This window comes from Garra rufa, chromosome 10, assembly GCF_049309525.1.
Source record: "Garra rufa chromosome 10, GarRuf1.0, whole genome shotgun sequence".
NCBI classification, from domain to species: Eukaryota; Metazoa; Chordata; class Actinopteri; order Cypriniformes; family Cyprinidae; genus Garra; species Garra rufa.
Window position 1 is genome coordinate 28,696,922 of NC_133370.1, and position 11,442 is coordinate 28,708,363.

The window sequence follows — 11,442 nt, forward strand, 5'->3', positions numbered from 1 at the left end:
TTGTACAAATTTTTCATTTAGTACAATTTAACACTTAAACTTAAAACGCTTACTTTTTGTTTTTAGAGTGTCTCCACCTTATTTTTCCCACAAGAACAGACATGGCCATTTGTAAATTTTATGGGTCAGGCTTACCGTTCTCATTTGCTTCCAGCTATTTTTAGCTGTACAAAACAGCTTGTTTAGCTGTGTGATATTGCAAATTGGTTTGTGGTGCAAACAGTTTTACCATTTACTGCATGTTGTTATTTTTCGTTATTATAAAGTGTTTTCATGATGCGTCATCAATCGGCCATATATTGGCAGCACTGAATGAACATACAATGCCACTGAACTGAATGAAACTCGCATATTTTGCTGATTATTGCTGCTGAAAATGGTCAATTATTATCATGTTTTGGGCCGTACTAATCGTTAGGACCGGGATAAACATTTGGAGTACTATAGACTGACAAAAGTTGTAACAAATCAAGGAGAATAGTGGTAAAAACTGTCTGAGGAACATTCGTGTTTGTTCTTTTCACTTTCGGTCAGATACAGGTGAAATATTAGGCTAATATCTTAACAATGCTTGCACGTATCTTTACCACCTATTAATTTAGTTTGTCAAACTATTGCGTCCTTTTTTCTGCTTACTAAGCCCTTTTCTATATGATTTAGCAGGTTTCACACGTTTTTTTTTCTCATGGTTTAGACAGCATAAATTAGCAGAACAATGTATTCAGTAGTACATTAACCGTGCAATCAATGCTGTTGTTTACATCTGAATATCGCCAATATAGCCACGCATCCGGGTAACTGACCAAACCGTGACGTAAGTGCAAACCCTCTAGCGGCTAATAGACCGAAAGTCTTGCCCATAGTCTGCGTTGAAGAATAAGGTGGAGTTTATATAAAAATATAAACAGAAGATATATAAAATATCTTATATGTTGGAAGATATACAGTTGAGGTCAAAAGTTTACACCCCCTTTTATAATCTGCAAAATGTTATTTTACCAAACTAAGAGGGATTATCCAAAATGCATGTTATTGTTTATTTAGTACTGATCTGAATAAGGTATTTCACATAAAGACGTTTACATATAGTCCACAAGAGAAAATAATAGTTGAATTTATAAAATTGACCCCGTTCAAAAGTTTACATCCCCTTGATTTGTAATACTGTGTTCTTACCTGAATGATCCACAGCTGTGTTTTTTGTTTAGTGATAGTTGTTCATGAGTCCCTTGTTTGTCCTGAACATTTAAACTGGCCGCTGTTCTTCCGAAAAATCCTTTAGGTCCTACAAATTCTTTGTTTTTTCAGCATTTTTGTGTATTTGAACCAGGGGGTGAAAACTTTTGAACAAATTGGAGATGTGTACATTCCTTTATTTTGCTTTAATATCATACTTTTTTTATTTAGTATTGCCCCTAAGAGGTTACAGAAGATACTTACATGTTTCCCAGATGACAAAATAAGTTAAATTTACCCTGATCTTCAAATTCAAAAAGTTTTCACCCCCGGCTCTTAATGCAAGTTTTTTCCTTCTGGAGCATCAGTGAGCGTTTGAACCTTCTGTAATAGTTGCATATGAGTCCCTCAGTTGTCCTCAGTGTGAAAAGATGGATCTCAGAATCATACAGTCATTGTTGGAAAGGGTTCAAATACACAAAAGTGCTAGAAAACCAAAGAATTTGTGGGACCTGAAGGATTTTTCTGAAGAACAGCAGGCAGTTTAACTGTTCAAGACAAACAGGAGACTCATTTACAACTATCACTAGGTAACAACATAGTATTAACTTTTGAACAGGATCATTTTTATAAATTCAACTATTATTTTCTCTTGTGGACTGTATGTAAACATATTTTATGTGAAATATCTTATTCAGGTCAGTACTAAATAAACAATAACATGCATTTTGTATGATCACTCTTATTTTGGTAAAATTACCATTTTGCAGATTCTGAAAGGGGGATGTAAACTTTTGAACTCAGCTGTATACAGTCAAGAGATTTGTTTGAGATTTATGAATGAAATTTGTCTGTTTTCATTTGCTATTTAAAAAAATACTCAAACAGTTTAATTTCTCAAACATCTCATTTTCTTCAAACAGACCTATGAAAACTTCAAGTGTTCTTGGGCCTCTTCCTAATTGTGTTGGTTATCATTTCACATGATTGTGGTCCTCTGTGGTTTGAGGTATTTTTCTGTATAAATACTGTGGCTGGAGAAAGTTAAATGTTGCTTTTGTGGAGGAATTCCTGTAGATTGATAGCGATCAAGGAACTTAGCTCTCAGATCTGCTGTGTGACAGCTGAGTGTAAAGCAAACATTCCACAAGTTTTTTGTTTTTGTTTTTTTGTTGCATAAAATATATCAGATGCTTTCTGAACAAACCACCACTGTAAAGCTTTGCTTTTGACTCTTGACTCATTTGTGAGCAGGCAAACAGGCAATGGAAAATGATAAGTATGTTTGTAAAGTCATTTTTCAACTTTCTAAAAGGCAGCTTATCAGTTGATTACTGCCTGATAAGCCAGACTTAACCAAAAGAGACCAACCCGTCAGAAGAAAAAAGACAAGCACCTACAAATGTATTTCATGAGTCTTCAATTTCACAAATGTCAGTGTCTGATTAGTGATTGATTTAAGCTTAGAATAAGTTTTTTAAGGATTTTTTCCTCAGGCTGTGGTAGTTTCTGTGTATTTTATGATTTAAGCTACAGTATTCTCATGAAACCCACATTAGAAGTGCATTAAAAAGATCAAAGCCGCTGTATAAAATCACAATGTTTGCTTATAAGTTCAGTTGCAAGTACTATTAGCTTTCACAATGAACTTTATAAGTTTACTGTCATCTGCTTTCAAACCCTCAATTTTTATTTTTGTGCTATTTCCTTAGGAACTGAGCAGCGTATTGTACTGCATGTCAGGTTCTAGTGCAGGGGTCATCAAACTTGATCCTGGAGGGCCGGTGTCCTGCAGAGTTTAGCTCCAACTTGCCTCAACACACCTGCCTAGAAGTTTCAAGTATATCTATTAAGACCTTGATAAGCTGGTTCAGGTGTGTTTGATTAGGGTTGGAGCTAAACTCTGTAGGATACCGGCCCTCCAGAACTGAGTGTGGTGACCCCTGTTCTAGTGAATAAATTTCCACGCAGAAGTATGTGTAGCTAGAGCAGGAGTTCTCAACTCTGGCCCTCGAGGTCCATTTTCCTGCAGAGTTTAGCTCCAACCCTAATCAAACACACCTGAACAAGCTAATCAAGCGCTTCATCATTACAAGAAAGTTACAGGCAGGTGAGTTTGATCAAGGTTAGAGGTAAACTCTGCAGGAAAGTGGACCTGGAGGGCCAGAGTTGAGAACCTCTGAGCTAGAGGGTTAAACGGGTTTCAGAATTTGATTTAGACAATTACAAATTAAAGCCTTAAAATCAGGACTGTCAATAGAGTACAATAAATAGTTGTTTAATGTTACAGAATTTAGTTATAGAATCTGCAAAATGTTAATTATTTGACCAAAATGTTATTTTTTTTTATGACCTGAAAAAGATATTTGACATAAAAAGACGTTTACGTATAGACCACAAGAGAAAATAATAGTTGAATTTATAAAAATGACCCCGTTCAAAAGTTTACATCCCCTTGATTTTTAATGCTGTGTTGTTACCTGAATGTTACCTGAACAAAAAAATGCTGTGGTTTTGCAGCATTTTTGTGTATTTGAACCCTCTCCAACAATAACTGTATGATTTTGAGATCCATCTTTTTACACTGAGGACAACTGAGTGGGTCATATGCAACTATTACAGAAGGATCAAACGTTCACTGATTCTTCAGAAGGAAAAACTACGCAAGAACTGGGGGACTGAAAACTTTTACAATTTGAAGATCAGGATAAATATAACTTATTTTGTCTTCTGGGAATGAAAAAAAAAAATTATATTTAGGCAAAATAAGAAAAATGTACACATCTTCATTCTGTTCAAAAGTTTACACCCCTGGCTCTTAATGCATTTTTCTGAAGCATCAGTGAGTGTTTAAACTTTTTGTAATAGTTGCAGATGAGTCCCTCAGTTGTCCTCAGTGTGAAAAGATGGATCTCAAAATCATACAGTCATTGCTGAAAAGGGTTCAAATACACAAAAATGCTGAAAAACCAAAGAGTTTGTGAGTGAGATCTGAAGAAGATTTAACTGTTTAGGGCGAACAAGGAACTCACGAACAACTATAACTAAACAAAAAGTACATAAAAAGTATAAAGAATAAAGTATATGTAAACTTTTGAACAGGGTTATTTTTATAAATTCAACTATTATTTTCTCTTGTGAACTATATGTAAACATCTTTTATGTGAAATACCTTATTCAGGTCAGTACTAAATAAACAATAACATGTGTCTTGTATGATCCCTCCTATTTTTGTAAAATAATTAACATTTTGCAGTTTCTGCAAGGTGTATGCAAACTTTTGACCTCAACTGTATGGTTTATTCCTGGTTTCAAAAGGAGGACTAAAAAAGTAGAAACTTATTTAGTGTTGCTCATTTTCACAAAGGGCAGCAAGACAAGTCACTGTGACCTAGCAGAGGCTTCCCAGTGATCATGTGATCTGTGAGAATACATTCTTTTAGAGAAAATACTGTTATGTATGCAAGTTTTCTTCCAGCTCATTTTTAAAGCATGCAGCTTTTGATAAATGACCTCAGTGATTGGTCGTTATTATATGCTGTTGTCGACATGCCACACGTCACACAGACTACAGTAAATTCCTTTACAGATAAAAGATATCAAAGATAAAATACTAGCCTGGACAAATACAGAGGAATGTCTGTGCTCATTCATGTGTAGCACTTCAGTCATTTTAGGAAGTCATTGTGAATGTCTTGTCACCTCTTACCCTCTCTGTATGATTGAGCCTGGCCTTATTATAACAATAGTCATGGAGTTGTGAGTGTATCCGTGTGATGTTGTGCCAATCAGCAGTCCCATTCATGGCTGGCTTAGCCTCCCAGCAGCGTCAGCTCTGGGATGAGTGCATTTTAACATTAGGCCAATCTGCGGCCTCAGGAAGAGGCCATATTCCCCAAATCCATCTTTATGTCGAAGGGGCCCAGGAGAAGAATGCAGACTGAAGGCAGCATTTTGTGCCTTGGTTACAATAGTCATACAGCATATGATAATTTTACAGACTACATTAAATTTGACATAATATGTATGTGTGTGTTTATGTGTGATGGCAGACGCCAGCTCCTGCATCAGCAGCACTACACTTATGTTCTTCCGTGTCGATATTTTTGTTTTCTTTGTTCACATAAAGTATTCTCATATCGTGTTGGGTGTAACTAGTTACTAAGTAATTTGTTACTGTAATTTAATCACTTTACCCTTGAAAAAGTAAAGTAAGGGATTATTCAATTTTCTTTCTGTAATTTAATTACAGTTAGTTCTTATGTAATTGAACTTAATACTGTGTACAGGCTGTATAACATTTATATACAATACAATAGTCTAACCCAGGGGTGCCCAGCCCTGTTCCTGGAGATCTACCTACTTGCACACTTTAATTCCAGCCCTGTTTCTGTCACACCCCCGGACTTTCTTGTTGGTTTTTCCCATTTTCCCCTGCAGTTCTGAGTGTTTTTGGTTTCTCCCTTATTGTCTGCACCTGTGTTTTGTAATTAGTCTGTCTATTTAAGGTGTGTGTTTTCCCAGTATTCTTGTCGGTCTTTAATGTTATATGGATGTTTTCCCCTGGTGTTCCTGTGTCTGCCTGTATTCCGTTGGATTTATTAAATATACGTCTTTTATTTATGTCGTTGTTCGTGTGTTCCTGCCTGCATCGTGACAGAAAGACCGACCGAAACAGTTTTTTTTTGCGTATTCCACCCCGTTTTGTTTATCATTCAGTTTTTCAGTCTTTTTGTTTCTGTAGAGTTTTCCCCCATGGATTCCTTCCTCCGTCCTGAATTCATCCTCCTCCGGCTGAAGCAGGGGGATTTACCGCTCGAGGGTTACACATTCATGTTCCAGCTTGTAGCAAACACCACCAGCTACCCGGACGACGCGCTCTGTACGTTCTATGACGCTAGCCTCAACGCGTCGTGCAGAGCGCCGTCGTCCGAGGATGGCCCTCGAGCGGATTTCGCCGCATTTGTGGAGTGGACACTGGTGAGAAACAGACACGCGTTCCCCACCTGTTCCAAGGAGCATCTCGCCAGTGCCACTCCGGACCCAGAGCCCAGCCAGCCACCCCGACCCGCGGATTATGAGCCCTTCACAGACGGAAAGCCCGAGCCCGGAGCGACAGCAGTATGGAGTGCCGACGGGGTCAAAACTGCTGATCAGGTGCGTGAGCCGGCCATTACATCCGTGACGGTGGAGTGCTTCGTGGAGCAAGAGAGGGCTGTAGAGAGCCCCGTCCACTGCACCGCCACTGGGGGTGAGCAAGAGCACTCTGGGGACTTAATTGACTGTTTCACGGAAATACCCATCTGCCTGGATTTCCCTCCCTCTTCTGCCTAAGCCTGAATCTCCGCTGGTTCCGCCCAGCCATCCAGAGTCACCGCTGGTTCCGCCCAGCCTTCATGAATCCCCGTTGTCTGCTGTCTGTCCCCTTGCTCACCCTCAGCCCACCATCTGTGCGGTGGGTTCGCCGCGGGTCTACCAATCTCCATCGGTGTCATGGCTGGAGGATCCCTCACCATCGCCTCCAGCCTCAGAGTCCTGGACTCCGCCTCGGCCCTGCGGCTCCACCCCGGCTCTCTGCTCCCTCGTCTCCGCTGTCGCCCGTCGGTCCACCAGCTCCACCAGCTCCACCGGGCTCCATCGTCCCTCCGGCTCCGCCCTGGTCAGTCGTCGCCCCACCTTCGCCTCTGGACTATACTCCTCCGGCTGTGCCTCGTCGCTCCGTCCCACCAGCTCGTTGGACCTCCTCCCTCCCGCGGGCACAGTCTCGGCCCTCTGTCGCTCAGGCTCCGCCGCGGACCTCCGGATCTCCATCTCCGCCTTGGTCGCCAGAGCCTTGGGTTCCGCCTTGGCCCTCCGGATCCGCGGTGTCACCCAAGATCTTCAGCTTTCCGTCTCCGCATCGGGCTCTCCCACCACCTGCTCCGCCTCCGTCGGTCGGCCCCATGGAGTCGTCAGCCTCTCCTCCACCATGGCTCCTCCCTCCATCGGCTCCACCTTGGAACTCCATCATAGCTGAGTTCTGGGTCCCACCTGGCTCCTCCTGCTCCAGCCCCTTCCTGTCACCTCTTTGGCTCCTCCCTTCGTCACCACCCTGGACTCCATCTTGTGTCCTCCTCCCGGGAGTCCGTCCTCCACCTAAGCCCCCTCCTAAGACTTTGTACTGTTTCCTTTTGTCTGTTTGTCGGCACGAGGACGTGCCTTCGGGGAGGGGGAGGTAATGTCACACCCCCGGACTTTCTTGTTGGTTTTTCCCATTTTCCCCCGCAGTTCTGAGTGTTTTTGGTTTCTCCTTTATTGTCTGCACCTGTGTTTTGTAATTAGTCTGTCTATTTAAGGTGTGTGTCTTCCCAGTACTCTTGTCGGTCTTTAATGTTATATGGATGTTTTCCCCTGGTGTTCCTGTGTCTGCCTGTATTCCGTTGGATTTATTAAATATACGTCTTTTATAGGGCTGTGCAATAAATCGCATGCGATTGTCATGCGTATCTCATCAGTAAAGCCGGTTCTGTGATTAGTAGTAAATCTCCATCACGTCCGTTCAGATGGCGCGGTATTCAAAACACTGAGCCGTCGATCACTGAAAAGCTATGCAATATCGCGTTCAAAATCGCGGATGAATCGCATTCGATTTTGAACGCGATATTGCGTAGCTTTTCAGTGATCTACGTCTCAGTGTTTTGAATACCGCGCCATCTGAACGCAGGTGATGGAGATTTACTACTAATCACAGAACCGGCTTTACTGATGAGATACGCATGACAATCGCATGCGATTTATTGCACAGCCCTAGTCTTTTATGTCGTTGTTCGTGTGTTCCTGCCTGCATCGTGACAGTTTCAACACAGTATGTATATCAAGTGCTACCTAAGAGATCAATTAGCTGGTTAAGGTGTGTTTGATCAGGGTTGGAGCTGAACGTTGTAGATGGTAGATCTCCAGGAACAGGGTTGGGCACCCCTGGTCTAACCTTAAATTGCATGCTTTTTATGTACCCTTCCTACTTTAAATACTTTCGTGAGTATATTGGTAACACTTTAGTGTCCAATTCTCACTATTAACTAGTTGGTTATTAGCATGAATATTACTGGGATGTTGGCTGTTTAGTATTACTTAAAAAGCACATATTAATGTCTCATTCTGCAAGACCTTATTCTAAATCCCTAATCCTACCCAATTCTTAAATTTAATAAGTTCTTTACTAAGTATTAGCAGCCCTAGTAATGCCTTTTGCGTTGCATAACATACCGTAAACTGATTTTTTCCCCGTTATATTAATAGTACTGTTTGTTTATGGGCAGGTTATGGAGTCAATCACTGCATATTTTAGCTACGAGTGAAGGTTCGTAGTTCCCCTGGCGAACAGCAGCCCATCACCGACTTAGATTTCGCTGACACACCAGAACAAGAATTAGCACTATTTCAGTGAAAAGTGATTACAGAAAATGGTTGAATACACTTAAATTAAAATGCTACTTTTAAATTTGACTTTTTTATATCTAAAAGACTTGTTAAACGAGTATGTAATATTGTAAACTACACTCTTAAAAATAAAGGTGCTTTAAAAGGTTCTTGACAGTGATGCCATAGAACAGGGGTCCCCAAACTAAGGCCCGGGGGCCGGATGCGGCCCGCCCCCACATTTGGACTGGCCCTCTGAACAATGCCAGAGACATATTTTGAAAATGTAATTTTAAATATGTTTTACTTATATCATGTCGGTATTTGATAATAAAGGTTGGCTTTCAAACTAAAATGTCCCTTAGTTATTAACATAGCCTAATTATTTGTTAAATTCACCAACAGAATGGTACATTCAACGTAATGTGTCATCACAATCGAAGAGGTGGTGCAAGAGGCAGCTAGAAAATACAGAGTGATGACAAAATGACTCAATAGCATTTGAGGAATTTGACGTGTGATTCAAAAAACACAGTGGACCAACACCAGCAGATGACATTGCACCCCAAATCATCACAGACTGTGGAAACGTAACACTGGACTTCAGTGTTTTTGATTTCCAAATAAAATACAAAACTTGCTTTCATCTGAAAAGAGGACTTTGGATCACTGGGCAACAGTCCATTTATTATTTTCCTTAGCCCAGGTAAGACGCCTCTGATGTTGTATGTGGTTCAGGAGTGGCTTAACAAGAGGTATACGACAACTGTAGCCAAATTCCTTGATATGTCTGCGTGTGGTGGCTCTTGATGCCTTGACCCCAGCCTCATTCCATTCCTTGTGAAGTTCACCCGAATTCTTGAATCGATTTTGCTTGACAAGCCTCTCAAGGATGCGGTTCTCTCGGTTGGTGTTTTTCTTCTACACTTTTTCCTTCCACTCAACTTTCTGTTAACATGCTTGGATACAGCACTCTGTGAACTGCCAGCTTCTTTGGCAATGAATGTTTGTGGCTTAACCTTCTCGTGAAGGGTGTCAATGATGGTCTTCTGGACAACTGTCAGATCAGCAGTCTTCCCCATGATTGTGTAGCCTAGTGAACCAAACTGAGAAACCATTTTGACAGCTTGACGGAAACCTTTGCAGGTGTTTTGAGTTGATTAGCTGATTGGCATGCCAGCATATTCTAATTTGTTGAGATAGCGAATTGGTGGGTTTTTGTTAAATGTGAGCCAAATCATCAAAATTAAAAGAACCAAAGACTTAAACTACTTCAGTCTGTGTGCATTAAATTTAATACACAAGTTTCACAATTTGAGTTGAATTACTGAAATAAATGAACTTTTCCATGACATTCTACTTTGAGATGCACCTGTATATCTTTTGAAAAAAAAAAAAATCATTTGTCTGTGTGGTGCATAACAAAATAATAAATTATTCTAGCATTAAAAGATATAAAAAATACAGGTAAAATCATAATAAAATAATAATAATAATAATAATAGTAGTCAGTCAGGCCCATGGAATTTACTTTTATAAACCGACCCAGCCCCCCATTAAAGAAATGAAAATTATGTGGCCCTCTCAGAAAAATTTTTGGGGACCCCTGCCATAGAAGAACCGTTTTTAGTTTCACAAAGAACCATTCAGTCAAAGGTTCTTTAAAGAACCATCTCTTTCTTACCTTTTTAAAATCTGAAGAACCTTCTTTCGCCACAAAGAACCTTTTGTGAAACAGAAAGGTTCTTCAAATGTTAAAGGTTCTTTATGGAACCATTTAAACAAAAAAAGGTTCTTCTATGGCATCATGAAGCACCTTTATTTTTAAGAGTGTTATATTTTTGTCCATGGGTGTTCTCGCTTAATAATAAATGTTCATCTTTTGATTTTGATTATTGCCGTTGTCTCTAAAATTCTGAGTGGGATTTTTAAGCCCATTTTAAGCCAGCAATAAAATATTTTTAAACAATAGTTGACTTAAATAAACAACCCAGCATGTTGGATAAAAACATTTAACCCAACCAGCTGGGTCAAAATAACCCAGCATGTGTTCTGTCCAATATTTACCCGGCGCTGGGTTGCCAAATAACCCAAGTTGGGTTGTTTTTAACCCAGCATTTTTTAGAGTGTAGCCACTCTTATTTATTTTTATTTTTTTCACCTGACCTAAAAGATATGAATTAGACCAATTTGTTTTGTTTTTAACTGTCCTAAAATTGTTATGACCAATTTTTAAGACAAAAAAGTAGATGAATAACTTGTAAGACTAGTCTAAGCATTTTATTCAGTCGGCCACAGCAGGTCACTCTACATTTAAGTTTGTATAAGTGAATTTAGAGGAACAGAAACTAAACGCATGTTACTGAGGAACAGAGAGACATATAAGGGCTTGTGGGATATGGGCATGCATGGAATGCTCAAAATAATCATCCTGCGCAGACACTTTCGTATAATTTACCAGCTGCAAATTCTCTACTGCTCTACTATTACTCACTTCTACTATACTACAATTAATGTACTACTATTAATTTACGTAGTGTGCTACATTCAGATTAAGTAACGGCTGTTGTTTTTAGAAGGAACATTTGTACATACTGATTGTTCATATTTATATTTATATTTATAGCTATTTTAATTGGCTTGCAATAAGAGGCAAATTTTAAAAAGCATATTTTTTAATTATCATAATGAAATCTAGCGGACTTGGCCCCTTAAATGGGGCAACTTAACATTGTAACAAGAATGTGATCATTCCAGTTGGGCAAGATGCAGTGCCAAGTCAAAGACTTCGGGAAACATGTTGATTCATGCTAGGTACACATTACTGACGGTGTTTTGCTCTGTCCTTTACTCTGACCCTGCTATGAC